This window comes from Musca autumnalis, unplaced genomic scaffold (genome assembly GCF_047663935.1).
Source record: "Musca autumnalis isolate F117 unplaced genomic scaffold, ASM4766393v1 scaffold_4, whole genome shotgun sequence".
In the NCBI taxonomy this organism is placed as follows: Eukaryota; Metazoa; Arthropoda; class Insecta; order Diptera; family Muscidae; genus Musca; species Musca autumnalis.
Genome location: NW_027411977.1, coordinates 73111343 through 73131684, shown reverse-complemented (window position 1 = coordinate 73131684; position 20342 = coordinate 73111343). Strand labels below are relative to the sequence as shown.

Below are 20342 nucleotides of genomic sequence, written 5' to 3'. Positions count from 1 at the left end.
ATGGAGTCTTCTTCTTACAGAAGACCCGGTGATTTTCTTATAGAAGACCTGGTGGTCTTCTCGAAGAACCCCTGGAGGTTTTCTCAGAGATCTGGACGTCTTCTCATAAAAGTCCTAATGGTCTTCACGTAGAAAACCTGGAGATTTTCTTATAGAAGAACTGGTGGTCTTCTCATAGAATGATGTATTCTCATAGAAGACTTCATAGTCTTCTCATAGAAGTCCTGGTGGTCTTCTCATAGCAGACCTTGTGGTCTCATAGAAGACCTGATGGTCCTCTTTTAGAAGACCTGGTGGTCTCCTTATAGAAGACCTGCCGGTCTTCTTATAGAAGACCTGGTGGTCTTTTTATAGAAGACCTGGTGGTCTTCTTATAGAAGACCTGGTGGTCTTCTTATAGAAGACTTGGTGGTCTTCTTATAGAAGACCTGGTGGTCTTCTTATAGAAGAACTGGTGGTCTTCTTGTAGAAGACCTGGAGATTTTCTTATAGAAGAACTGGTGGTCTTCTCATAGAATGATGGTATTCTCATAAAAGACCTCATAGTCTTCTCATAGAAGTCCTGGTGGTCTTCTCGTAGCATAACTTGTGGTCTCATAGAAGACCTGATGGTCCTCTTATAGAAGACCTGGTGGTCTCCTTATAGAAGACCTGGTGGTCTCCTTATAGAAGACCTGGTGGTCTTCTTATAGAAGACCTGGTGGTCTTCTTGTAGAAGACCTAGTGGTCTTCTGGTGGTCTTCTTCTATGAGAAGAAGACGTGTATAAGGACCATCAGGTCTTCTATGAGAAGACTTTGAGGTCTTCTTTGAGAATACATCATTCTATGAGAAGACCACCAGTTCTTCTATAAGAAAATCTCCAGGTGTTCTACGAGAAGATCACCAGGTCTTCTATATGAAGAGCACCAGGTCTTCTATATGAAGAGCACCAGGTCTTCTATAAGGAGACCACCAGGTCTTCTATAAGAAAACCACCGGTTCTTCTATAAGAAGAAGACTCCATGTCTCCAATAAGAAGATCACCAGTTCTTCTATAGGAAAACCAAATGGTCTTCTATAAGAAAACAACATGGTCTTCTATGAGAAGACCATCTGGTCCTCTACGAGAAGACCATCAGGTCTTCTATGAGAAGACCATTAGGTCTTCTATGGAAAGACCATCAGGTCTTCTATGAGAAGATCACCCGGTCTTCTATAAGAAGACGTCCAGTTCTTCCACGTCTTCTATGAGAAAACCTGAAAGTTTTTTTCTACCTGTATAAGAAGACTTCCTCCTCTCCAGGAAGAACACTTCTACGTCTTCCGTAAGAAGACCAGCAGGTCATCAATGTCTCCATGTCTTCTATGAGAGAACCTCCAAGTTTTCTATGAAAAGACATCTAGGTCTTGTATGGGAAGATCTCCAGGTATCTAATGTGAAACCTGCAAGCCCTTTTCTCTAGGTTTCATAAACGCCCAAAAGCCTATTTCGTTTTTAAATCAAGGATCTGTTCGTAACCATTTTAGATCCATTACTCATGTTATTGTTATTTTCTGTACAACTATATGCGGAGGATAACTTCTACGCGTTGGTATTTAAAACTCTTTTCTAAATATGGTGGATCAAATTGTTTATATAAATCTCGTATAAAGATTTAAAATTGAAGACCTTAATGAAATTCACAACAATAAATTCATCAATAATTTACAATACCTAAATGCACACAGCGTAGGCCTAACTGCAGAGGGATGACCACAACCAGTCAATGCCGAATAAACAATTAAACAATGAAATTAGTACAAAGGTGTGAGTGGCTGCTAGTTTTTATTAAAAGTTATCACCTGGTTTCAAACCAGTCGTCGCCCATTAAAATGCAGACATCGTGTTCGATAGAGAGCGCTGAGAATGACATCATTCTTGCAAATTGGCAAATAATAAGATACAAATATTAAATTTAAAATAAAATATGAAAAGAACAAATAGTATTAAAAAAGGAACATTTGCGATATAAGAATTCAAGTTCAGTCAAGTTTAATTGAATACAATAGAGTTCATCAGTTCACTTAGAGTGTGATTGAAACCAACCAAAATTCATTGTTTGCCAAAATTGCAATCAAAACTTCATTTAAATCCATTAAAATATGACTGAGTCGCATGGTTATTTCCTGTTAAGAGAGGCCTTATCAAATCGTTAAAAAAAACTGAAAGGGAATTCGAATTTATTTTTGATTGTCATAAGAATGGCAACAGCATATCGCATATCAGTAGTGAGTGACCTTCAACAATGCCGACACGATAGCATAAGAAGAGATTACAATAACTAAATTATTTGTTTTGCCGAAAGTTGTTTCATATCAAAAATAACAAGAAATAAGCTGACATAATGCAAAATAAACTTGTTTTCCAGCATCCAAAGAATGTGATTTTTGTATCAACATTTTATCAAAAGTTTAAATTCAATGAACTTATTTTAGTTAATTTTAAATAGAATTTAATCTGCAAAATATGTTAAATACAATATGTCAATATGGTAATGACTAAGTCACCATATTTTGTTGACATAAAAATGCTCGCAACAAATCCTTTGAATAGGATTTCCATATTAATGGCTTATCCTAAATATTCTATACATTTTGTGTCCCTAATAAGATCACCAACACTGTATAATAATAAAAAAGGAAAAACTAAAACTAACGAACCCTTAAAATATTACCCTCGCAAATCTACATATCTCGTGTAATATTCGGACTATTCACAGAAAGACTGCAGTTCACGCGCTGACGGACTTCAAAGGTGGTTTTATTTTGAGGTCCAATGTTGAATGTGAACCACACCACTTTTTCTGCATTTCTCAATTTCAGACAAAGTCAATTTAGACCATGGAATGATTTACATACAATCGAGCAACTTGTTAAAAATTATTCAGTCTTGTTATATCAAAATGCATACCGTACACTAAGTGATTTTTTCGTTGGACGATTAAATTTTCGAAATGAGGGTACAATGGAGAAAAACGTGTAAAATTTAAGCACATCGGGTCGCCTGTTCGCGATAGTGCTGCACTTCTCACGCTCATTGTTGGTGAACATTATAGTTGTGTTCCTTTACTTGCCTGAGCTTACCATTTCTTGCCATTTTTAACCTGCCAAGCCAAATTTCTTCAGGTAAACAAATGGTAGAACTGATTTTTGGACATTTGTTTGACGATTATTTGGCAATTAAGAAAAAAATTAACAAAAACAAAAGAAACAAGTATGAACGGCGTTCGGTCGGGCCGAACTTGGAACAAAATGGAACAATTAGCTTATTTCCGATATTTTGGTAAGATAATGTGGCTAAAACCTAAAAATACCGAAAATCAAGAAATACGCTTCTATGGGGAATACAGGAAGACATAGACCTATATTGATACTACTTTTTTGGAATATTTTATAACCTCATGGAAGACTAAATACCAAACTTCAGCCATTTCGGTGGAATATTGAAGCCACAACCTTCAACATAACGAAAATCGGGGGATGCCGTCCTATGGGGGCAATATGAAGGCGGGGACCTATACTGACTAATTTCATCTGGAAAGTATTATACCCCCAACGAAGACTTAAAACCTAATTTCAGCAATATCAGTGGAAAATTGAGGCCACAACCTTCAAAATATCGAAAAACGGGAGGTACCTTTCTATGGGGTCTATACGAAGGCGTGGACCTATACCGACAAAATTCTGGGGAAAGTTTTGTACCGCCAACGAAGACAGAGTACAAAATTTCAGCCATTTCGAAGTGATAATGAAGCTAAAACCTTCGAAATGCCGACAATCGGGTGGTACCGTTGTATGGGGGCTGTATCGAAACGTGGACCGATGTAGCCCATATGCAATACCAAAAATCCTAGGAGTAATATAAACTTCTGTACCAAATTGCAAAGCTCTATCTCTAAAATTGCGAGCAGTATCTTGATTTCAACAGACGGGCGGACGGACAGACGGACATATCGACATAGAATTTTACCCTATTCAAGAATATATACTTTATAGGGTCTCCAATGAATATTTCAATGAATATTCCGTCCAACATGTTGATCTAATTTTTTGGGTTTCTTAGAAAATAACAATCAGTGACGACAAAAAATTGGGGTTTTGGCGAGGAAAATCGATGAACCACTGTGCGTCGTCCCATAAAGCAGCAACGGTGTGTTAACCGCTTTTACGCTTAGGGCATTGAAATCCCAATCCCATGTCAGTCAGGAATGCAATCTATAATAAAGCAAGAAATGGCAATAGTCGGATGATCAGTTGTCGAAGAACTTCGAGGGATTCGTCAATAAACAGAATTGACTTGATGCGGTTTATGATGAGATGATTAACTTTTTACGGCCCGAATTGGAAGATATGGTGATTTTCACGATGCCGTGTTATTTATGAAATCGTTATTATTTGTTTAAATCGGCTATTATTTGTTTAAATCGGTTAACAAATGGCTAAGATATAGCGGTTTAAATCTGAAATGACCCACAAAAAACTATAACTGAATTTCCCATAATTTTGAAAATAAATATTAAACAAAACAAAAAAACATTATATTTTTGAAAATAATGAGAAATTCATTTATAGTTTTTTTGTGGGGCTTTTCAGACTTAAACCACTATAACTTATCCATTTGTTATAATTTGAGGAAGGCACATTTACGGAGGTTCCCTTTTCTATAAGTGCCTAATAAGGTGGTTCCTTTAGAATAGACTTTCTATTCTATAGGAGCCACCTATGAAGGTCCCCAAATATATCAGAGCCTTGGGCGGATATCTTCTATTCCATTAGAACCTTCTCGACGATATTTTTTATTTATTGTTGTTTACTTTTCTATAGGATCTTCAAACGAAGGTCTCCTATTCTCATAAAGCGTCCTACAGATGGCTCATACCTTATAGAAGCCTTCTATGGAGGACTTTTATTCTACATGGGTCTCCTAAAGACGTCTCCTATTCTAAAGGAGTCTCCTAGAGATGTCTACTATTCAATAGGATCTTCCTACGAAGGTCTCCTATTCCACAGGAGCCTCCTACAAAGGTCTCCTATTCTAAAGGAGCCTTATGCGGAGAGCATTCTTAGGAGGTCTCCTAATTTATAGGAGCCTCCTACGGAGATCTCCTATTCTATAGGAGCATTCTACGGAGGTCTCCTATTCTATAGAAGCCTCCTGCGGAGTCTCCTATTCTATAGAAGCCTCCTGCGGAGGTCTCCTATTCTATAGAAGCCTCCTGCGGAGGTCTCCTATTCTATAGAAGCCTCCTGCGGAGGTCTCCTATTCTATAGAAGCCTCCTGCGGAGGTCTCCTATTCTATAGAAACCTCCTGCGGAGGTCACCTATTCTATAGAATCCTCCTGCGGAGGTCTCCTATTCTATAGAAGCCTCCTGCGGAGGTCTCCTATTCTATAGAAGCCTCCTGCGGAGGTCTCCTATTCTATAGAAGCCTCCTGCGGAGGTCTCCTATTCTATAGAAGCTTCCTGCGGAGGTCTCCTATTCTATAGAAGCCTCCTGCGGAGGTCTCATATTCTATAGAAGCCTCCTGCGGAGGTCTCCTATTCTATAGAAGCCTCCTGCGGAGGTCTCCTATTCTATAGAAACCTCCTGCGGAGGTCTCCTATTCTATAGAAGCCTCCTGCGGAGGTCTCCTATTCTATAGAAGCCTCCTGCGGAGGTCTCCTATTCTATAGAAGCCTCCTACGGAGGTCTCCTATTCTATGGAAGCCTCCTGCGGAGGTATCCTATTCTATAGAAGCCTCCTGCGGAGGTCTCCTATTCTATAGAAGCCTCCTACGGAGGTCTCCTATTCTATAGAAGCCTCCTACGGAGGTCTCCTATTCTATGGAAGCCTCCTACGGAGGTCTCCTATTCTATAGAAACCTCCTACGGAGGTCTCCTATTCTATAGAAGCCTCCTAATTTGTTCGAAAGATATTATTCACCCCTTTAAAAGGAAAAAGGATCACTAGATATCTGTTGTGAAAAAAAGAAGATATGTCCGTTTAAATTTGAAAATGTAAGAAACCCAGATTTTCACTACTTTTACCGTTATAAAAAAATAAAACAAAGTGACCAAACGAACTAAAGGCATTGTCGTTGTCCATGGATCCCAACACTATATAATTTTGCATCAGAACAGTTGAATATTTTTCTGGTCAACTTTTGTAGCACAGTGTTATTATTGACATTTTTCGAAAGGTTTGCACCTTCTTAAGGCCAAAACGACCTAAAGGAGCGTTCCAATGCTTTCGCTATGTATTAGACAGTTCTTAATTACTGTCTTGGCTACAATTTTTGTATTTGTGTTGCTTCGAAAATCTCAATGGTTTGGCTGTTATATGCCAACATATCAAAAAAACGTCAATAAAAAACTTCAAGTCAAAATCGGGAGGCTCGATTTTCATCGTTGACATATGGTCCAGTTAACTTTTTTGCTCAATTCAATCCCAGGAATCAGAAACGCGAAGGGACCATTAAGGTTTTTTCCTTCCATACAAATCGCCCCGGCCTAATATATACACTTTGATACGACAAAAAATGTGCCTCATCGAAATAACGGCTTTAGACCCCAAGTATGTTTGGACGAAATTCGTTTCAGACAATTTGGAGCCCATTTAGCCATGTCGGTCCGTCTGTCTGGAATTTGGATCGAAGATTGGCCATATCGGTCCACTCCTTCGGGTACTTCCCTCACAAAAGTTCAACAATTTTCTATAAAATGGTGTGAACGATAACTCACGAAGGATGCAATCGTTTCGGTCCATACTTTGCACATCGTATTATTCCTTCTAGATATAGATCGGGTTCGAATATGTATTATGTCGGTCCACTTCTTCAGGAACCTCTTCCTTTAAGAGCTCCTCTCGATTCGTTTTGACATTTTTTCAGTAAGTTGTGTTTGCGGCTCCCTTTACGACCGCATAATTTTTTTCTTGCCCAAGTTTACACTTCCCGAAAAATTGGCCTTAAAGCTCCAAGACACCCTGAAGGCACCAACCAATATGGCAAATCCGCAAGATAATTCTCGCAGGAAGTTTCTGATTATTGCAGACTTTGCACATTCAGTTCTGTATCGGTTTCGAATATGGACTATATCGGTCCACTCCTTCGGGTACCTCGCATACAAAATTCTGAAGAAGTGAAGATTAAGAGTTCATCTAGCATCGTTTTGATTTTGGCCAGTAGGTTGTTTTAGCGGCCTCATTTACAACGGTACAATTTTTTAGTAAGTCAATACTTCCTGAAATTTCAAAAAATTCTTCCAAACGTAGTTTAACTTAATTTTATATTTCGAGTCCTTTATGAAGAAATTTTGTCACTAAAAATGTTTGGTATAGCCCCACATTACGGAATCTACAGATTTCAAAGCAAACTCGTGACTGACTGATACTTCCTTACTTGTTAAATTAAAAGTTGATCCAGACAACGGACCTTCGGCCGCGATGTAAGTCTTCAGCCCTTGCACAGATGCAAAACCTGGCTGCGCGAACCAAATCTTCTTTGCTTTGTAATCTTCTAAGGTGAGGTATACGAGGGGCCTTCGCCCAGGATTTGAGATTTCAACCCTTGAACAGATACAAGAAGTCGAACGGCCTGCGGTAACCTTCTTCCAAGTCCGTCCATTTATTAGTCTAACTGGTAAAGAGCCGAAAGAAGTAACCAATTTTGATCAAACTTTGAACATCGTAATATTGCTTAACATGTTCTATATCTATCTACTCCATCAGGTACTCCACCTATATTTTTTGATAAAGGACCGTGCAAGAATCGTATTGAAAATTTTACCAAATGTAGTCTTTGTGAACCTAAATCATGGTCAAGAACTAAAAGAGAAATAAGATAACTTTCGAATTGAGTATCCGACTTTGCAAATCGTAATATTTCTTCAAAATTGACATCAAGTTCCTAAGAGGAATATCACGAACAATTCATTCGGTTACCTTCCTCACAAAAGTTTAACATATTCACTTAGGTGCAGTTTAAGGACTAGCCGAGGATCCTTTTGAAATTTTCAGCAAATGTGGTGCTCATTACAAAAATGTAATTTTGTTGGGCAAAGTCAGTGCTTCCTGGCATAATGACTCCAAGTAGCCTACAATGAACAAATAGTATGGCCGGTATCACTATCGAAAGAGTGCATGATGTTAGTACAACCTTTCCGTATCAACCTTTCTCTCAAACATAAACCAAGTTCCAAGTTCGACAACATCGGACAAATCCTTCGGGTATCTCCCCCACAAAAGTTCAAAATATTCGCTTATGTGCACTTTTGGGCCTGTTTGAGGATAGTATTAAATTGTTTAACAAATGAAAGAAAGCACAAAATGACCGATGAGCACTATAAATATCTTCCAACTGAAATAAAGTTCAAAGTCACCCTTCCTTCAAGCACCTTCTCCACAAAAGTTCAACATTTTTTCGTTCTAAACCACTTTAAGGCCACATCTCAGATCGATTTGAAATTTTAATAGCTAGGCTACCATGATAATCACATTAAAAATTGTTCAAGGGAAACCAATTCATCCCGATAAATGTGCCAATATTTAGTCCACCCCTTGCCACACCTCCCAAGTTTTTATTGGAGGTAGTCTTTGTGGTCTCTATTACACAAAGACTACCTTCCGCACTTCCATCGATAATTGTCCAATATGCATATTTGGCCGATTTTGGGTATTTTGGGCCCTATATAGCTATGTCAAGATCCGACGCGATTTTCAACATTTTTTGTAAAAATCGTTTTTTAGCCACAATAATGAACTGGTAAGTTTTTTCCATCGATCGGACCATAATTGTGGCCTTTAGAGAATTTTGTTGAAAGCGCGCCTTTGGCCCCATACAAATTACTATGAAAGATCGATAGGTTGGCACGGGTTAACGTTAACTAACCGATCGCCGAAATTCCATACATAAGATTTTTGGATCAAATGGAACAAATTGTGAGGGTAGGAAATCTAAAAAGAAGATTTTTTTGTCAGTCTAATGTTGAGGGCATTTAGCTGGTATTTAGTCGATCTGGACATGTGTGTCCGTCCGTCTATCCACCTAAAGCCTGTAATCACGCCACAGGTCACAAATTTGCTTGATCCCAAAGATAAAGAAGCCTATTGATCTCCATTTTTTTTTATTTTAATTGTAATGATAAATATCCCATAGTCGGTGCCATGCTCTTGCTTGCTTGTTTGTCAATTAATAGATTCTTTCTCTTAAATGTAGAGCTAGCTTCATGTAGTTTACAAATTCCAATATTCCACCCAAAAAAAGAAAATAATTTATTTGTGCAGATTACAAGACCAAAACATTACTCTTATTGTTATGAAACGTTTTTCGATATTCGCCCACTGTGCACGATAAAACCATTTAGTTATGTACGCACAACAATTTCATAGAGATTTTGTGGATCTTGAAGCAAGAAACTCCATACTACGTCTTAGAAAGTTTAACCAACAATTTGACCATGTCATTAATTTTGAACAATAATTATTTTTATTGTCTTCAGGCACATATGTTTGGGTGTTTGGTCCAAAATATTGAAGCCATGGTATGAATAAAATGTAATTTAGATATTATTCCAAAATTGTGTAAAATGTTCGTTTTAAGGTTATTTGAACACAATTTAAAAAAATCTTGTTGTAATATCATCAAATGGTGGCAATAAAGAAGAATTCCATGCTATGGTATGTTGGGTTACAAATTGATTGACAAATTTTTTATATAAAACCCAAATCAGATTGTATTGCCTTACACCCAAATATCATGGCCATATCTCATTTAACCCATGAATAGCCGTTTTAATTAAATATTTTGCAAACGTCTCTTTCCTCATTCATTCAGCATGCAAACAAAGAGTCGCCATTTAAACACAACATTTGATTTGTAAAAAATAAAAGAAAAACAATTTCGTTGTTTTTTTTTGGCAATTTGAATATGTAAATAGCCGATCATTGTAGGTATTAGTTGGATGAGCGGATGTTGTGTTGTCAGTTTTTTGCTGATGGTTTTTTATTTATTTAATTTAAATGTTTGATGACAGCACCCACCGTTCGAAATATCAAGACTCCTCTATATTGAGATAAGGGCAACAATATTTGTAGAATGAAAATAAAGAAAGATCAAAGATTAATGTACCATAAAACGAATTGCCATTTCGATATACACAAAATATACATTCCAAACAGGAATATTTGGAGTTGTTTGGGTTTTTAATATTGCACAGTGTAGTTTACAACTCTGTCCACGTTAGATAGACTGTAAACTTGCCTGAAACTCGATTCCAGAAATATAAGTTAGCATTACATCGAAGGGATTTGTCACCACCGAAAATTTTGATGTTCTAGTCAGGGATTGAGCCGCAAATCTACTGGACGCAAGACCACAAATCCCACCTGCAGTAAAAACCTAGACTTATCTGTACAGTTGTGTCATACGTGTACGAAGGAGTATTAGAACATTTTGCAGTCCATATCTCGGGTGGTATTGGCTTCCCTAGAAAAAATGTTCTGCTCTTGTCCTGATGACTTGACTTAAACGGAATTTAAGAGGAAACATTTTGAACTTCGACGAGGACGCACCTAACGAAATGGACCCCAAATGCATCATGGAACTTGATCAGAATCATAAGGACTATCTTCTGAAACAATTCACGAACCGCCCTTAAACTTTACCTAATAAAAAATGTTTGAAATTTTGTGATGTAGGTTTGAATGAAATATTACAATATACACCCTTCGAGAGTTAAATTGCTCTCTAGCCACTTTATTTGCTGCCCGTAGATTTTTTACAGCTGAATGCCCCGGTTCAAGTCCCAGACCTGGTAACATCAAATTTTCAACGGTGGCAAAATATCCCTCAGTGTAATGTCGACGACATTTCCTAAGTATTTCAGTCAAGTAACTGTTGTCTTAAGAGACGCAGTTCGGACTCGGCAATAGACAGTAGGTCCCATATAATTGAGCTAATATGAATCGAGATGCACTCATTGATCTCCCTTGTCCCTTCAGGGATGATTGTGGAAAAATTAAATAGAGCCGCGGAGACTATTTGCTGCGACCAAACTGTATCTTATTGAATTGAATGTTTTTATTTTAGACCTCAAGTATTTTTGGAGAAATTCCGTTTCAGATAATTTGGAGTCGATTCGGTAATATTATGTCTAAACTTAGATCAAGTTCGAAAATGGGCCATATCAGTCCAGTGCCTAGGGGTTCTGCCCCACAAAAGCTCGAGAACTTTCGAATCGAATAACATTTTTAGTCCGCACGTCGTAATATTTCTACCAGGAATAGATCCGGTCCGAATATGGAGCATATCGGTCCTCTCCTACCGGTATATCTAGCACAAAAATTCAAAAATGTTCGGAAAAGTGCATTTTAAGAACTACTCTCGAATCGTAGTGATTTTTATACCAATTTTCTTTTTGGGCGCCTTCTACGATGTTTTTTTTTCAGTGGAAAGTCCTTCCTGAGAAAATGTAAACTGTGAAAACCCCTACGGCAACCAGTGGTAGTGTCTGGTGGGCACGACAACTTTCGAACCGGATACTGCGTTGGTTTAAACTTTGCGTTTGGTAATATTTCTGAGAATCATAGATAAAGTTCGAAGATGGTGCTTACCGGTCCACTCCTTCCAGTACCACCGCCTCTGGAAAGGAGCAACTGAATTGTTTCAGACCTTGCATCTCGTAATATTTTTCTAAACTTAGTTTAAGTTCGAAAATTGGCCATATCGGTCAACTGCTTAACAAAAGTTTAATGTTTTTGTTGAAACTCAGATTAATGACTGTTATACTTTTTGTCGTGATAATAGCGATATTATATTATTCGTAGGCAACTCCATGCTTCCTGACCAACTGAAATGACCAACCAAAATAAGATATTTTTTTTTAGTTTTTGCCTTTTTAGGGGCGAAGGCCATTATTTGTGAGATTTAATTAATTTAATTAATCGAGCTTTTTATGACCTAAGGAGATTACATTGAAAAATTGATATCTAGCGAAGTCCTACACACACATCAACCACTATGCGACGATCGTTTCGTTAGCTGGTTAGGCTAACATCATCAGGAATATTAGATGATGAAGATTCATTTTCACATTCATTCAGGTACCCACTCAGTAACACTTATGAGCTTGATTCCGAATATGTATTCTTGTCGAAAATTTCATACGACCAAAACGGGCCACAAAATTTTGAAAACTTCCTAATATAATGTTTGGAAAGAGAATTTTGATTGTGTAACCGATATTCGATCTGCCCATAGATGAAAGTTTCAATTCACACACACTGTGACGGTTGATTGTCCACTGATACTTTTTTATACCCTCCACCATAGTGTGGAGCAGGGACGTACGCAGGATTTCATTTCGGGGGGGGCACAACTTGACCAAAAATCATGAAAAATTCAAATGTTGTGTAGCGTTACGTAAAGCTATTTTAAGGGGTTATGCCCACTTTTAAGCATGAGAAAAGCCATTTTCCTGCATTTTTTATAAAAAATCTATTAAACCTTAAGTTACCTTCTACTTTTTTTTTTTTTTTTTTTTTTTTTTTTTTGTTTGCGGTACCCACTGTAGGTTGAAAAAGAATAAACCGATCAGCATATATTTTTGTGGGATCGTTACGAACCTAATAATCTTGTCCATTATCGAAAAGGAATTAAAAAAATCAATTTTTAAAAATTTTGAACAGTTAAAATCAAAATTTCGATTTTAACAAAAACAAAACACCGTACAAAATTGATATTTTGTCTGACTTGATATTTTTGTCCGATGGACTGGAAATTTTGGCACATATTCTATTCTATATTCTATTCTATATTTTATATGAAATAATGGTACAAAGTATATAAATTCAATAGAAAGAATTCATAATATTTAGCCCAATTTACATTAGGGGAGTTTACTTGCGGCAAGTCTCAGTTTGCAGGAGAGACACGTAAGGGGTATGGAAGTGGAAAAAAATTGCTCGTACCGGCAATTTTCAGGCAATTCCTTTTATATTTTTCGTTTTTGACATTATTTTCATTGTTTTGAAAACAAAACTTGCAGAAACAGAATTGCCTGTATAAACGCAAGAGGCAAGTTTAAACGAGAACGAGAAAAATTGCCGCAAGAAAAATCGTTTAATGTAAATTGGGACTAAGGATACAATTTTAAATATTTACAGAGTAGGATATTTAGAATTGAAAATAGACAATATTGGGCCACGTTCGGTAATGTCGCCATGTAAAATTTATTGAAGTATATTGAAGTTTTTAATCATACAGGTCCACGTTATGGTTTATCGCAGAATTTTACAACAACAAAGAATTGCCGTTGTCTTTACTATAGCAAGATTTTCACTATTTCGATGATCTTAGCCTAATTTTTAAGAATATCGGCTGTCGTTGTCGTTGATATGTTTCCAAATGAAAACATTAAGAAAAATTTAACAGTTTTGGAGATATGGTGCGAAATGTATACAAATTATGGAATTTTTAGATATAAATTTTTGTGTTACTTTTTACAATTTAAAGTTCTATCTAGCTTAAAAAAAACACCCTTTATTATAAAATTTATTTTTTTTTTCATTTCTCCAAATATTTTATTTTGGCCCTTATCTACAAATTTGCTGCAAAGGCCAGAAGAAGATTTGCATTGGTTTCAGAGATATAGCCCCGAGTTGTTTAAAAAGTCGATATTTAATAATTTTTAGATGGGGCCATAAAATCCAAGCCGTATCTGACTCAACAAAACGGAACTAGGGCTTTTGTACTTTGGGTCTGTACTTAAAAAAATCCTCACTTCAAATTATTTGCACAAGATTACCTTAAAAATGTTACACAGTGTTATTTACCGAAAGAGATAGATTCTGATACCAGGATTATTTTTACATTTAATATTATGTTACAAAAGATGCGTTATAATTTGTTTTCTTAATTGTACGGTTAGAAGTTTTTGGACTCGATGACAAACACTTTGATGGACTTAGTTCTATATAGTTTCGACAAATAACAATCGATCCTTTTTGAACCCCACATAATTATTCACTAATAATTATTTGAGAGACACTCCTCTCGATAGTTACCGCGCCCATAAGCTTTTTAGTTGGCCACCGTAGTGTTTAGAGCTTTGTCAGGAAGCATAAACTTTTCCACGAAAAGTAGGATATCGCTGTAAACAAGATTACAAAATGTCCAAAGAATCATCAAACAGTCTTTAAACTGCAGTTATGTTAGACTTGTATAAGAAACCTGAAGATGTTGTCCAAACATATTCTCTTGGACCTTGATGTACTTTTGGAAGTAATCTTGCGAACCATATTAGGTTCGATTTTAGACCGAATCGGTTAGTCCCTTCGACCATTTTAGTGAACATTTTTTAACTTTTATGGCGGTGGTATCGATATGACTTAAATTTAATTTGGACAAAACATTACGAGATCCATAACTTGGACCGAGAGTTATCATGAGTTCCAACCTGCCAGACCAACAGAGATACAGACGGACGGACGGTGGTAAGTACTTCCATCTTGGCTGAAACGAATATCGTCCAAACATATGTGAAGTCTTAAATCATTATTTTGATGAAATCTATACAATCCTAGTGTATATAATCTCGTAATCTAAAGTCTGAGGTTACAATTATACTTCGGTAATGATAAGTAAAAATCAAGTGACGCACATTTGTCTTCATTATTTTCTCATACTGTTTAGCAGCAAATTTGTCTAAAACAGAATAACAAAATTTTGGCGATGGCAGTAAAACAAATTTCTAATTGGCTTTCAATATGTAGTCCACGAATTACCGACCCTTCATACATTTTATTCAATAGATTTTTTTATATACAAAGAGGGACAAACGTTTACATACACCCCCTAAATCTCGGGTTTTAGGGTAAGTAAAGATTTTTAATAAATTCCAAATATACAGTTTTATTTCTTCTCCCTAAAAACAATATTTAATACAACAAAAGTATATTCCATAATACAACTAACGGTAAACTTTACAAAAACCAAAAAATGATGGGGACAAAATTTCGTCAAATTTATGGAATTAACAGCAAAATTTCTACATTTTATTATTTTGCCTAATGTCTCTGGCTGTCTGAGATATATTTTAGAGAAAAGAATCTAATTTTTGGGGGTTAAATGTCGTTATTTGAGGTCAAACTTCTTGTATAACTCTTTAAAGCTGACCCTTTCTTAATTCTTTGCGTTTTTAGGTATTGTACTTTATAAAAAGCACAAAATTAGTGTCAGATGGTAAATATTGAGACCATAGAAAGCTTAGAAGTTGTTTTTGTGCTTAATATATATTCCTGGACATCGATAAATGTACGTTTTTCCTCAGAGTTCTCAAGAAATGAATAGATTCTGCGGAATTCTTGGCGCAAATTACATACAGAAGGCTTTGAATTGTCTTGTAATATGGTCTGATACAATCCTTAGGCATCAGTTGAATCAGAAATGTAAAATATTCTGTTACAAACATGCTCCCGAAGCTTCCAAAGCATCAAAATATAAGCTGTACTAAGAAAACATGAGATTTGTACCGTAAACAACGTCGTTTTCGTATTATGATCATTACCGTCACTATAGGGGCGAAAAGTTTCGTATAATTGTTCATTTCTGAGTCAATTGATGTCCAAGGATTGTATCAGACTTTATTAGAAGGTAATTCAAGGCTTTCTGTATGAATTTTGCGCCAAGAATTCCGCGGAATCTATTCACTTCTTGAGAACTCTAAGGAAATATGTACATTTATCGATATCCAGGAATATATATTAAGCACAAAAACAACTTCAAAACTTTCTAGGGTCTCAATATATACCATCTGACACTAATTTTGTGATTTTTATAAAGTACAATACCTAAAAACGCAAAGAATTTAGCAAGGGTCAGCTTTAAAGAGTTATACAAGAAGTTTGACCTCAAATAACGACATTCAACCACCAAAAATTATTTTCTTTTCTCTAAAATATATCTCAGACAGCCAGAGACATTAGGCAAAACAATAAAATGTAGAAATTTTGCTGTTAATTCCATAAATTTGACGGTAATACACATATTTCCTTAGGGTGTAGGTAAACTTTTGTCCCCATCATTTTTTGGTTTTTGTAAAATTTACCGTTAGTTGTATTATGGAATATACTTTTGTATTAAATATTGTTTTTTAGCGAGAAGAAATAAAACTGTATATTTGGAATTTCATAAAAATCTTTACTTACCCTAAAACCCGAGATTTAGGGAGTGTATGTAAACTTTTGTCCCTGTCTGTATTTCCATTCCCATAATACTGAACTCGTTATTTTTGTTATAACCGGATGAGTTTTAGGCCTCGAGAGCTCTATACAGTTCAAATAAATAATAGACATGGGGTATATTCATTAAGGAATTAGCTTTTGATAGTGGTATGATATGACATGAAGAAGTAATTCAGATTTTATTGGAAGTTTCTCTCAAAAACAGCTTACAAACAAAAATTGTTAAAATATTTTCTTACACAACTTGTTAATGATGTACATTTTCTGTTCAGAAACTTAAGAAAATATAAGTTTTAATTTGAAATCTTCAAATATACAAACATTTTTATGAGAAAAAAAAAATACAATAACTAGTTACAGTAGCTTGAAAAATTTTGTTCGACCAAACCATTTCGGGGGGGGGCCCGGGCCCCCCGTGCCCCCCCCCCTGCGTACGTCCCTGGTGTGGAGGGTATATTAAGTTTGTTTTTCCGTTTGTAACGCATTTATATATATATTCTTGATCAGGGTAAAATTCTGAGACGACCTATGGACGTCCGTCCGTCCGACAGTCCGTCTGTGGTAATCACTCTAGCATTCACAAAAAGGGTGATATGACTCTGAAATTTTGGGAAGATGTGTCTTTTGGTTGCAGGCAAGTCAAGTCCGATGATTGGCAGTTTTGGTATAGCCCCCCTATATAGGTGCCGCCAGATTTCAGGCATTTTGACGTTTTTAATCACATTTTCAAACCGAATCAGCTATAATTTGATTTTAAGGGATCCTAGTGGTCGACAAACGTAAATTCCAAAAATTATGGGCAAAGGTCCATGTTTTGGTATAGCCCCCATATAACGGTACCCCCGGATTTTCGCTATTTTGATGATTTTAACTAAAATTGTTAACCGAACTTGCTGTAATTTGACATTTGAGGTTCTAAGTGTTCATGAAACTTCTCCACCAAAAATCGTCAACATAGGTCTATGGTTTGGTATAGCCCCCATATAACGGAACCGACAGATTTCAGGCACTTTGACGTTTTTAATCACATTTTCAAACCGAATTAGCCATAATTTGACCTTTAGGGTTCCTAGTGATCAACAAACGTACATTTCAAAAATTATGAACATAGGTCCATGTTTTGGTATAGTCCCCATATAACGATACCTCCTGATTTTCGGTATTTTGAGGATTTTAGGAACGATTTTTACCGAACTAACTGTAATTTGACATTTGAGATTTTCTGTGGTCACGAAACATCCCCACCAAAAATCGTGAACACAGGTCCATGGTTTGGTATAGCACCCATATAACGGTACCCTCAGATTTCAGACATTTTGACGTTTTTAATCTTATTTTCAAACCGAACTAGCCATAATTTGACCTTAAGGGCTCCTATTGATCAACAAAGGCACATTTCAAAAATTATGAAGATAGGTCCAGGGTTTGGTGTAGCCCCATATTTTGAGGATTTTAGCTACAATTTTGAACCGAATTAGCTGTAATTTGACATTTAAGGTTTTCAGTGGCCACGAAACTTCTCCACTCAAAATCGTGAACATAGGTCCATGTTTTGGTATAGCCCCCATATAACGGTACCTCCGGATTTTCGCTATTTTGAGGATTTTAACTAAAATTGTTAATCGAACTAGCTGCAATTTGACTTTTGAAGTTTTCAATGGTCACGAAACTTCTCCACCAAAAATAGCACCTCCCGATTTTTGGTATTTTGAAGATCTTAGCAACATTTTTTGACGGAACTAACCGTAATTTGACTTTTGAGTTTCCCCGCAGCTATAAAACGTTTCCACCAATAATTGTAAAGATAGGTCCACACTTTCATATAGCCCCGTAGATGGTACCTTGCACCTGGCTAAACATATTTTTTAGATTAGATAATTTAAGCATTTGGGGTCGAAATTTGTTTTCCACCTAAAATTGTGAAAGGAAACAATTATTCCATTTTAATTAAGACTATTAAGACATGGTGGAGGGTATACCATATTATGAAGGGGATAAATAAATGTGGCATTCCGTTTGTAACACATCGAAATATTCATCGGAGACCCTTTAAAGTATATATATTCCTGATCAGGGTCTGTCCGTCCGTATGTCTGTTGAAATCAAGATACAGCTCACAATTTTTAAGATAGAGCTTTGTAATTTGGTATAGAAGTTTCTATTACTCCTAGGCTGTTTGGTATTGCAAATGTGTCATATCGGTCCACGTTTTTATATAGCCCCCATAGAACGGTACCACCCGATTTTCGGCATTTTGAACATTTTAGCCTCATTATAACACGTAAATGGCTGAAATTTGGTACATAGTCTTCTTTGGGGGTATACAACTTTCCCCCAGAATTTTGTAGGTATCGATCTACGCCTTCATATAGCCCCCATAGAACGATACCTCCCGATTTTCGGTATTTTGAAGGTTGTGGTCTAAATATTATTCCGAAATACCTGAAATTTGATATTTAGACTTCGAAGGGTACCCAACATTCCTAATTTTTTGGAGTAGGTCCACGCCTTCATATAGTCCCCATTGAACGGTACCTCACGATTTTCGGTATTTTAAAGGTTGTGGCCTCAAAATTCCTCCGAAATGGCTGAAATTTGGTATGTAGACTTCGATGGGGGTACTCAAAGTTCCTCTTTAAACTGTTCGGTATAGGTCCACGCCTTCATATAGCCCCCATAGAAAGGTACCTCCCGAATTTCGCTATTTTGAAGGTTGTGGCGTCAATATTCCACCAAAAAGGGCTGCAATTTGGTATTTAGTCTTCGTTGGTGACATAAAACTGTTAACCAGAAATTTATCTGTACAGGTCCACGCCTTCATATTGCCCCCATATCCGCCTAAAATTCGTCAGTATATGTCCACGTTTCGATGTAGCCCCCTTGGAACGGTACCTCCCTATTTTCGTAATACTGAAGGTTGTGACGTCAATATCCCACTGAAATTCGTTATTTAGTCTTCCAAGGGGTTATAAAATATTCCGGAAGAGTATTATCAGTATAGGTCCATGTCTTTCTTTATCCTTATAGAAGCGTACTTCTTGATTTTCGGTATTTTTTAAGTTTTAGATAAATTCGCTTACTGAAATATAGGAAATTTTGTATTTAGTCTTCTTTGAGTCTAAAAACTTTTCGGCAGAAATTTGTCGGTATTGATCGACGTTTTGAAATAGCCCCCACAGAACGGTGTTTTACCGAGATTGCTGAAGTTTAGTATTAAGTCTTCTTCATGCACGAAAGGAAACTAATTATTCCATTTTACTTCAATTCAGGTCATGGTGGAGGGTATAACGAGTTCGGCCCGGCCGAACTTAACGCTGTTCTTACTTGTTTAAATTAAAAATTTTCACAAAATGTTATCATTTCACTACTACCAGGAAATTCTTCATTAAGTTTTTTTCCAAGAATATTATCAGACTTTCGATATATTGCATACCGAAGGGGATGCTCCCCACCAAAGGTAAAAATGCACTACGTTTTTTAAACAAAAACTTTTTTTAAAAACATTATGACCACAGCAACTTTTTCATTCCTAGAAATTTGCGGTTATTTTTTATTTCTCAGACACCGGTTTACCTGAGTCATTCACAGTTTTGAAATACAATCTCTTGTTAATTTTATTTTATCATTGTAATATTTTCCATTGACATATCGTACTAAACAATTTTCATTTTATTTATTTTCAAATCGAAATCGTTGCTTTTTGTTTATGCACTTTTTTTCAAATTTGTTTTTATTTATGTATATTAAAAATTATAATTTTTTTAATGTTATTTTTTTACAGAATTCACATTCCACCGCACGACATCACCCGCGTAAACAACTGCACAGTGTGCAGCAATTAACTAACCGCCAGCAATGTTTACTGGGTTTAACGAACCGCCCGAAGTCGGGTTTTGTGAATCACACCTTCTACCAATTGGAAAAGGTGTCAATGGGGTACCAAATTAACCAAAAATATGTGCCGGACTTGCTAAACACGTCTGCGCTGTGCAGTGCTGTGCAGTTGATGTATGTTGGTCAACTTCAAGCAATTTCTTACTGAAAATTTTCTTCCACTATGCAATTCAAAACAATACCCGCCGCCACTGTCTGTCTGCCTAC

The 20342-nt window shown here is 36.4% G+C and overlaps 1 protein-coding gene across 14 annotated transcripts in view; it reads right to left on the bottom strand.

Moving 5' to 3' along the window:
• The window catches only part of blot (solute carrier family member bloated tubules), a 273169-nt gene that overhangs the window by 30607 nt on the left and 222220 nt on the right, over positions 1-20342 (bottom strand). Inside the window, exon 1 of one of the 14 annotated variants that reach the window (XM_073986038.1) lies at positions 19815-20085. The exons of the other annotated variants lie outside the window; for them this stretch is intronic. The gene's annotated coding sequence lies outside the window, so the exon portion shown is untranslated. Of the gene's footprint in view, positions 1-19814; positions 20086-20342 lie in introns of those variants that run through there. 14 annotated transcript variants of the gene reach the window in all.